We start from the raw sequence: 10864 nt of genomic DNA, 5'->3' as shown, positions 1-10864 counted from the left end.
GCCATCTAGTGATGTGCGGATCGATACTAAAACATTGATACTATCGATACCAGAGCGCTGTGTTCTAGAATCGATTCTTAACTCAAACTATCGATAGTTTTGATACTTCAGTCATTTCAGGTAATGCGTGTCATTAACAGGAAGGTAATGGAAAGTAAACTCTTGAGATCTTGTCTAAATGATACGCGGTTGGTGGGAACTACTTTTTCTTCTGCCAGTGGTGCATAATGCATGTAAGCAGAGCGGCACACTGCTCGTCGTGGTCAGTCAGTCTGACTGTAGACATAAACAATGGCGGAGCGTACACAAAGTCCCGTGTGGAGCTATTTCAGCTCCAAAAACAAACCTGTTTGTGAGTTTGTGGAAAAACTGTAAAAAGCTGTGGCATATGGTTATGAAATAAGTAACTCAATAAATTAATGCTCAAACAAATAGTTTGCATGAGTTCAGTTTGGAGTAATAATATGTTTATCACTGAGATAATCTCACACGGGCAAAAAATATTTATTAAGGTAAGGTTTCCTAAAGAATTGATAATTTAAAGTGGATTACATGGACCAGGTGTCATCAAATTATACAGAGCAATGGTGATAAAACAGACTTGCTTGGTGAACTCTGAAAAATATATACAGTATAGAAAATCCATCCATCCATTATCTTTACCCACTTATTCCATTTTGGGTCACGGGGGTCGCTGGTGCCCATGTCCAGCAATCACTGTGTGAGGGGCGGGGTACACCCTGGACAGGTCTCCAGTCCATCACAGGGACACGTAGAGACAAACGAGACAAACAACCATTCACTCTCTCACTCACACCTAGGGACAATTTAGAGTTACCAATCAGGCTAACATGCATGTTTTTGGTCTGTGGGAGGAAACTGGAGTACCCGGAGAAAACCCACGCATGCACGGAGAGAACATGCAAACTCCACCCAGAAAGGCCCCTGGACTGGGGTTTGAACCAAGGACCTGCTCGCTGAGAGGCAGCAGCTCTACCAGTTGCGCCACCGTGCTGCCCCGTATAGAAAATATGTATTTAAAAATTTTAGTCTTAAAAACATCTATTATTTACAATTTGAATTTATATTATTTCCATTACTTTGCAATTATTGTGGCATTTATTTATTTAATTAAAAATTTAACTGGCAATTCCAATTTGAGGCGCCCAGTATTATGAAAGAGGAAGTGTTTGTATCCCCTAATTGTAGGTTCTTTGGAAGGACTACATACATAGTCGAATCTAAATAAGATTAAGCATTCAGTGCATAGTAACCAATAATTTGTTGTTTCCTGTGATTTGTATTTGTATATATATATATTTGTTTAAAGATGATTCCCCAAGAGCAGCAACGCTCACAAGATGCCTGGGAGAGACGATTATGAAGGACCTCCAGCCTCTGTCCATAGTGGAAGATCAAGGTTTCCAAGGGTTTGTGAGAGCTCTTGACCTAAAATATAAGTATTTTAATTTTATAGTAATTTTTGATCATTAAACAATATTTTATTTTAATAGTACAATAAATACTAAAATAAACAGCATCCCTAATTCAGTTTTTCGCTTATCACAGGGAAGGCTGGAACCTAAGCTAGGGACTGCTGTATTATTATTATTTTCCTATATTTTTAATTGTTTGAAACACCATTTTTACATATTTTATATGATTGTATCTAGTTTTTCTGTTGTTGTATACACTTAGCTATATTGTTAGACTTCAGAGTTTAAAATAAATAGTTACTTTGATGTCTTGTGTTCTTTATGCAGCTTTGATTTGAAATACACTGCTCTTTTTAGGTTTACTTGGGTGTATTTGCACAGAGTATTGGTATCGGCACGGATACCGCTCAGCATTTGAACCGGTATCATATTGATACCCGAAATCCTGGTATCGCACAACACTATTGCCATCTGCAAGTGTTTTCAGCCACGCCCACTCCTCCAGTGCAGAATGGAGATATGACATGCTGCAGGAGGACGCTTCTACTGCAGCTATGGACTGCACACAGGTGCAACAGGTGCTAAATAATTTTAAATTAATTTTAAATACAGAGTGAGACCGTGAAAAACGAAGCGTGAAGTAGCGCTGGACCACTGTAATCCAAGCACCTATCTAAAGCAGGTAAGACATTGAGTGCTCATAATTTTTCCAGAACCCTACCAAAAAGAGCTGAACACTCACTTTGAAACAAAAGGCGAAGACCGACTAATCTAAAATTGAGTTTGTGCTCTACATCCACCCTAATAGTTGATGTGTCACTCCAACTCCTAATAAGCAGTGACAGTACATATCCCAACGACACACACACACACACACACACACACACACACACACACACACACACACACACACACACACACAGAACCAACACTAAGACAAGCTAACAAGGCTGCACAGAGAGGAGGACAAATGGATGAGAGGACAGGAAGCCATCTGATAAATGTTATTTTCAATGTTATATTTATGTGTATAAATAAATCATTGAATTTGTGGGCAAAACGAGCTGTTACAGGTGCACTGTTTACAACCTGAGTGAATCAACTCTTTGCCCCCCAAAAATAAAGAATCCCATTTGATAAATACCAGCCCCTGTGGTGAAATCTGCAACCACTGATGAGGAGACGGCTGACAGTCGCATCATATCTGCACCATCTGTCACTGCTGGGCCAACTGGGAGCGACGGGACAAGGTGAGGGGAGAGAAGAGGCCGTAGGATTGTTTCAGCAGCTTTAATGAGCCACTGGTGGAGCAGAGTGGTAAGATGGCGTTGAGCTCATAACAAAACTTTATGTGCATATGGGTAGAGCAGAACCTGCATCCTCACACAAATATGAGCAAAACTCAATTTCTTGCAAAAAAAAAATGAAAATGACACACAGACACACTGATGAGTAAACTCCAGTGTGACTTACTTTATTAATGCCATTATAGTGTTGTTGTTGTTTTTAGAAAGCAGGGGGGATGTGCAGATCATAGGTTTGGAAGGATCAGTTTTGTGTAGACAGTCTAAAAAGTGGTAAGAGTGTGACGATGTAAAACAAATAAATAAAAAAGAACTGGGTGGATGCATTCCTTAGAATAACATAAAATATCTTGACGTGGTTTCCTGAGGGCTGAAAAATAAATTTTAATTGGTGAACTCTATGATTTAGTTTAGACCCAGAAAAATTCCCAAACCAACCAATTATTTTTTGTTGGCTGGTGATAATTTGCAAGTCAACTCTGAGAGGAACTGGGAGATAATTGGATACATTATTGGCTTAACTAAAGTACTAAAGTGCTTGGATAAGAGTTCTAACCACCGTATGACCACCAGGCATTTGTCGCAAATCACTCCTGAAACTTTTCTCCATCCACTCTATCCTGCCTGGACTCTCTTTTTCACTTATTTACCTAATTCACCAGTATTAGTATCACAGTTATAATATCACTATTTAAGCAAGTGTGGGGGCAGAGGGGGACAACATAAGTGAACAGTCCAGTTCTCTTTCAAATCTATACTGTTCGTTAAATCACTAATCATTGTAAATTACTGCAGTGTACAATGTCTGCGGAATGACTGGAGATACATACGGTCAAATCACTGGAGTACATATCACTAAATCACCAGGAACTGTCTGCTTAATCAACGGACAGTACATGTTACTAAATAACCAGATAGTACAGTATAGAATAGCAGACTTAGACGAGAGGTGACTATTTGTGGGCAGCAGTATGGTTTCATGCCAAGAAAGAGCACCACAGACACCATCTTTGCTTTGAGGATGCTGATGGAGAAGTACAGAGAGGGTCAGAAAGAACTCCATTGTGTCTTTGTGTATTTAAAAAAAGCATATGACAGGGGGCAGAGGGAGGAGGTGTGGTAGGGCATGAGGAAATCTGGAGTGGCAGAAGTATGTTAGACTGGTACAGGACATGTATGAGGACAGCAGGACAGTGGTGAGATGTGCTGTAGGAGTGGCAGATAGCTTCAAGGTGGAGGTGGGAGTGCATCAAGGATCGGCTCTGAGCCCCTTCTTGTTTGCTCTAGTGATGGACCAACTAGATGAGGTCAGGCAGGAATACCCATGGACTATGATGTTTGCAGATGACATTGTGATCTGTGGTGAGAACAGGAAACAGGTGGAAGAGAACTTGGAGGGTGGAGGTATGAACTTGAAAGTAGAGGAATGAAAGTCAGCTGTAGTACGATAGAGTACATGTGTGTGAATGAGAGGGAGGCCAGTGGAACAGGGAGGCTACAAGGAGCAGAGGTCACAAAAGTGCTGGACTTCAAGAACTTGGGATCCACTGTCCAGAAAAATGAGGAATGTGGTAAAGAGGTGAAGAAGAGAGTCCAGGCAGGATGGATGGAGAAAAGTTTCAGGAGTGATTTGTGACAAAAAGGTGTCAGCAAATGTTAAAGGAAAAGATTACAAGACAGTGATGAGACCAGCTATGTTTTATGGTCTGGAGACAGTGGTATGACAAAAGACAAGAAAGAACTGGAAGTGGCAGAAATGAAGATACTAAGGTTTTCCTTAGGAGTGACAAGGATGGATAAGATTAGGAATGAGATCATCAGAGGTACAGCACAGGTTGAACAACTGGGAGATAAAGTTAGAGAGGCCAGACTGAAATGGTTTGGACATGTCCAGAGGAAGGACAATGGGTATATTGGTAGAAGGATGTTAGAAATGCAGCTGCCAGGAAAAAGACAAAGAGGAGATATATGGATGCAGTTAGAGAGGACATGGAGGTAGTTGGAGTGAGGACAGTGGATGCAGAGGACAGAGTGAGATGGAGGAGGATGACTCGCTGTGGCGACCCCTGAAGAGGGAAAAGCAGAAAGAAGAAGAAGAAGAAACTAAATCACCAGAGAGTACACAATGCTTAACATCAGATAGTACACATAGTTAAATAACTAGCGTAATGCAATACGAGGCAACACTTCATTCAAACAGATTTGCATTTACCAATAATTCAGTTATACAGTTTCTGGTTTTGTGTGGCGAGGCTGTTTTGATTATTTTAGAGACCGAGTCTGTGTTAAGCCATAACTCTTTTGTTTACAGCTTTGAGGCCATGTTTTATTTATGAGCATCAAGGCATCATCTTGTGTGTGTCCTCCTTATTAAGAAGGGGATTCTGCAGACTCCCAAATCTCAGTATTATTTTAGTTGTGCTGTGAAAACAGAAAACAGCTAAATTAAAAGCAAAGAATGGTGAAGAAGTTATGAAAGGACACCATAACTTGGATATTCTATTCACTGTTTCTAAAAGTGGCATCTCACTGAGCTGCAACCATGAGAAACTGGAAAAATAGTCCTAAAAATTGCAGGAAATTACATGAAAATCTGAACTCTAAGGGTTTGTGATCAACGAGCTGTGTGGCTGTTTGAACGGTTAGTTTTTGAAAATTACCAACTATTTTCATGTGCATGGCTTTTAAACTACATTCTTGGTCATGCACTTTTTTTTTTACCTGCATCGACCTGATTTGTACCCATGTTGGCAGACACCCCACGTTTATAATTTAATCTACGGTAGTAGACCTTATAAATAGGCAGATTTTTCAATAATTAGTAATATCATCAGGCAGATTTTTCAATAATTAGTAATAATCATCAGGCAGATTTTTAGACATAAGCCAAAATACAACTTTAGTGATCTTGAGACAGTTTGGAAACGTTCACAATGACTGTGACTATTTCCAGAGAAAACATCTTCAAAAGTCAAACGACAGGACTGGCCTTCTTCGTGACTTACACCAGGATGTTGAGAACCATGCAAAATTTTGAGATCATATCTCTCCAGTTTTAGCTTCTCTCCATTGGCTCCCTGTCAAATTCAGAATAAAATTCAAAATCTTTCTAACATACAAAGCTCTCAACAACCTGGCTCCATCTTATATTACAGATCTTATTGTTCCATACTTTCCTAAAGGAGCACTTCACTCTCAGACTGCAGGTTTACGTGTAGTTCCTAGAGTTTCCAAAAGCAGAATGGGAGGCAGAGCTTTCAGTTATCAGGCTCCTCTCTTATGGAACCAACTTCCAGTTTCTGTCTGAGAGGCTGACACATTGTCCAGTTTTAAGACTGGGCTGAAGTCTTTTCTTTTTGATAATCCTGTAGTTAGAGTTGTTTGGTTTCCCGAGCTATCCTTTAATTATGCTGCTATAGGCTTAGACTACTGGAGGACAAATTGACCTTGTTTCATCAAATGAATAGTTTGTATTTGTAATTGTTTCTATCTTAGCATGCTTTTTTTAATCTTTCCTCAGAGAGGGACCTGCTCACCTCGATTCTGGACCTGCCATTCTGTGTGAGTTCCTCCTTCCCGTCCTCTCAAACCCAGCCAGTCGAAGCAGATGGCCGCTTGTCCTGAGCCTGGTTCTGCTGGAGGTTTCTTCCTGTTATGAGCAAGTTTTTTCCTTTCCACTGTTACCTTTGTGCTTGCTTGGTATGGGAGAATGCGACAAAATGAAGACTCAATGCCATCTGCTGGCTTCCATCCTTCCTTAGATAGAGAACTTTTACTAATTTGCTTTTTCTAATGTATGTGAATGTTTTTGTTCAGTGCCCTGAGATAACTTCTGTTGTGATTTGGTGTTATATAAATAAACTGAAGTGAATTGAAAATTTAATTTAATTTAATTGGCCCTGTGATGGACTTGCGACCTGTCCAAGGTATCTCTCGCCTCTCGCACAGTGATGGCTGGATATGGGCACCAGTGACTCTCGCAAATCGAAAAGGAAGAAGTGGGTAATGATGGATGGATGGACGGACGGACAGACGGACGGATGGACAGATGGAAAATAGATGCCACTTTAATCATCTAAACTCTCCTGCTTTTACCTCCATTGTTAAATGCCTCCACTACAAGAAACGAAGCAACTGTGCTGTGATTTTTTTTTACCAGCTAAGCTTCAAGTAATTGTTTTATCCAAACCAAAAGGCAAAAGTAGATATGTTTTTGTGTATGTGGGTGTGTCTGTTACTAAAAATACTTCACAAAATATTGGACAAATTGCAACAAGACTCAAACAATAAGTGTTGAACGTACATCTACAATTGACAAGCATTTGGAGTCAGTCCAGTTCAAGCACAGCTCACTGGAAATAGCCGACACATAAAATGGCTCCAACTCAGTCACTTTGAAGGATACTGAGCTAAACTCTGACGTGGTGGAAGCTGAGTTTACCTTGCGATCAGATTGTGCATGACATCATTGGCGAAGGAGTATTTGAACAAGTTTATCTCAACTCGAACATATTAAAACTGGATCTGAGCTAAGGCTTATGAGTATATTAAATTAATTTTAATTCATGTACTTCTACACTACTGGTATCTTGTAGTTGTTGCTTTTGTCTGAGTTTCAGTTCTGTTCGAGTCAAGCTAGACGTTTAATGATTTGAACTTTTGTTAGGACGTTTTGATCAAGTGCATTTTATTTTAAATAACTTGTCACTGCCAGATTAATCAATGAAAAATTAGCTGCAGCTAGACCATTATGCAACCACGTATGTACCGGTGTGCTGCTGTAATGTGCTGTCCAGACCCACTGAGACTACTGCCATTCACAGCCAGCTTTAACTAGAGGCTTCGTGCAGAAAACAATATTAATCCAGTGCTGATGGGAAATAACTGTCACCGGCATGCAATTTGCTTCCATTTCATTTCGTCTGGTTTGCCTAAAAATAGGTCTGATCTGGAGCCGCTTCAGCAGCAATTTCTCAGACATGAACGATACGATCAGAAATGATGAAAGAAAATGGAATCAGCAGCTGGCACATCATCGCTCTCGACCTCACAACCTGAATATTGGCTGAGCTTTCTGCCTGGAAATACAGAGGAAGATTTCGTCTAATTCTGTGTGTGTGTGTCAACAGCATCTCTTCAGCACAGCGAGGAAGAGGAGGAGGAGGCAGCGTGGCAGGATGAAGAACCGCCCGCCTTGAACACACTCGCACACAATTGGCAAGGCTGGGTTCGCCTCCCTGGAGGCCAATTCATTGCTGGAAATCTTCAATGGAAACCGAGGAGCTGCAAATTGTTTCCCTTCTCCTCATCTTAACTGCCAATTACACAGATTTGACAATGGCCACTTTAGCACGGCCACATCTGGGAGCACAAACACACAGCAGCTTCACCAGAATCATCCCAAGTGAAGGTCGGAGTCAATGCGCTTATTTAACTGTGTATCGACTCAAGAGCAGCTCATTATCGCCCAGTGTTGCTGCTGTCTGTCTGCACTGTGAGCAAAATATCTCACGAGTCACAGAACAGATTTTAATGAAGCTCTCAGAAAGTAATCACTGGGCTCAAGTTTACAACTCACTATGTTCACAGGACTTAACCCAAATCAAGATGGCCGCCACAGACAACTGAGCTTAAAAGACACAAGGAACTCTGACTTTGCCTGTTTTATGCATACCGAGTTCAGATTTGGTGTGGTAGTAACTGAGCATGGCACCAAACATAAACGTTGAGTGCAACAGATATGCACTTGGCGTAAGAGATCAACCCTGTTTGTCAGTAAAATATCTACCAAACCACTGAATGGAGTTCAATGAAACACTCAGAAAGTAACAGCTGGGTGTACGTCTTTTGTGGTCAACCCAATTCAAGATGGCTGAGCCTTAAGCTACAGAACAATGGCTACATTTCAGTGAAAGTTAAAGATGTTGCGCTAAAAGTTGGTGTGGTAGTAGCCGAGCGTCATATCCGATACATATTCTGAGCACTAACAGAATGCATGAAATATTGCTACATCGCAGAAGATCGTGCATTTTGCTATTTTCAAGAGTTGACCAAAAATATTCTAAAACTGAACGCCTCAGTTGTTCCATATTTTCCCAAAACAGAGCACTTTGCTCTCAGACTGCAGGTTTACTTGTGGTTCCTAGCGTTTCCGAAATTAGAATGGGAGGCAAAGCTTTAGGTTATCAGGCTCTGATAACTCTTGTGGAACCAACTTCCAGTTTCCATCCATGAGGCTGGCACCTTGTCTACTTTTCGGAATTATCTCAAGATGTTCTTTTTATATAAATCCTATAGTTAGGGTCGACCTGGGTTTCTTGAGGTATCCATTAGTTCTGCTGCTATAGGCTTAGACTACTGGAAGTAAAACAGGCCACATCAGCTCAATCTGCCTCTGTTTTACCTGCTCTACTCTTCACATATCTATTTGTAATTATTTCCATCATTAACATGTTTTTCATGGGTTTTCTTCCCATAGAAACTTCACCTGGACCAGCCATTCTGTGTTTGTCTCTTTCCTCTCAAACCCCAACCAGTTGAGGCAAATGCTGCCCATCCTGTGTTCTGTTGGGAAGTTTCTTCCTGTTAAAAGAGAGTTTTTCCTTTCCACTGTCACCAATGTGCCGTTAAAGATGGAAGACTGTGAGGAAGTGAAGATTTAACACAATCTGCTGCATGGCTTCCCTATAGAGAACTTTTACTAATTGGCATTTTAGCATATGTGAATGTTCCCTGCCATTTTTTTTTAATGAATTGGCTTTAAGCAATGATAAAGACTAATTTTCCAGGTGACGGTAGTTCATGTATAGCACCAGCTGGATATTAGTTTGATTTGGGTGCCATTTAAAATGGATCCTAAAAAGTCAAATTCAGCACATGTCAGTGAAACAAACGCTGCATTCAGAGATGTTAAAGATTTTGATCAGCTGAAAAGATGAGCTGTCACACACAAATAAATTCATAAATGACATATTTCAAAACAGCTATTTACTGTATGTTGAAAAAAAAATACTCAGCAAAGACCTACTATACTGCAACTGCACTCCTTTAATTTATAATAACTTATGGATTTAAGAACAGCAGGTGAATACAAGTGATTTTTGTTTGTTTGGGTTTTATTGTATTTATTTGTTCGTTTATTTATAAGAAATGACTTTAAAAATGCTCCATCACGCTCCAGTTTGGAGAGAAGTCGTCTGATCAGAACCGGCGGTAGGAACCCCGAACCTGAGCCCCCATCAGAACCCAACTGTTGCTCGGTGAGCGCACCCCTGGGGGCGCATTTAAAACCGCTTCCACTCCCAGAACAGCAACAGGATTCACGAAGAATTCAAGTGAAACTTACGTGTCTGAGTTCCTGGATGCGATCCTTCATGGTTCTGTGGTTCTGCTGCCTGCTCTTGTGGTTCTGGGTGATGAAGGAGCGGCGGGGCGGAGACCGACACGATGATGTGACCCGGAGAGGAGGCGCGTCAGCCGGCGGGGAGAGGCTCTGAACCCCCTCCTCCTCCCCCTCCTTCACTAACTTGTACTCCCCTCCCCGAGTGTTTGGTGCATTAAATATTAAACAGGAAACGGGAGGGGTGGGTAAACAAAACAAACGATCCGGAGTTTGTTCTGGAGAGATAAACCTGATCAGGTTCAAAGATGACGCCCAGGAGCTTTAAAGGCAGCGAACAGCGACCTCTGGCGGTCAAAGGTGGAACAACCGCGAGAAATAAATTTTTAATAAGGTCCCACTTTTTTTACATTTGTGCCCCGTGCTGGCAAAATGAGATACAACACCGATGTCCCCCGTCGCTGAGGGATTTGAACAGTGACAGTTTTTCAATAGTTCTTGTTTGTTTGTCCGAGGCAGAGCAAACAGATCTGAGATCAGATGTGGCAGGCACAAGCTGCTATGGCGGAGCCAGGGGGTGGCCAACGGTGGCTTTGGCCACCATTGATTAATGTTCGACCACCCCAAAAACCACTGCTTTCCGATGAGGGAACTATACTGTTAAGGAATTTAATTACTGAGGTGACCAATATTTTATATATATATATATATATATATATATATATATATATATACATGCATACATGCATATATATATATACATACATGCATACATGCATATATAT

This window comes from Nematolebias whitei, chromosome 6 (assembly GCF_014905685.2).
Source record: "Nematolebias whitei isolate Nwh7 chromosome 6, NemWhi1, whole genome shotgun sequence".
Classification (NCBI taxonomy): domain Eukaryota; kingdom Metazoa; phylum Chordata; class Actinopteri; order Cyprinodontiformes; family Rivulidae; genus Nematolebias; species Nematolebias whitei.
Note: the sequence above shows the minus strand (reverse complement) of the source record.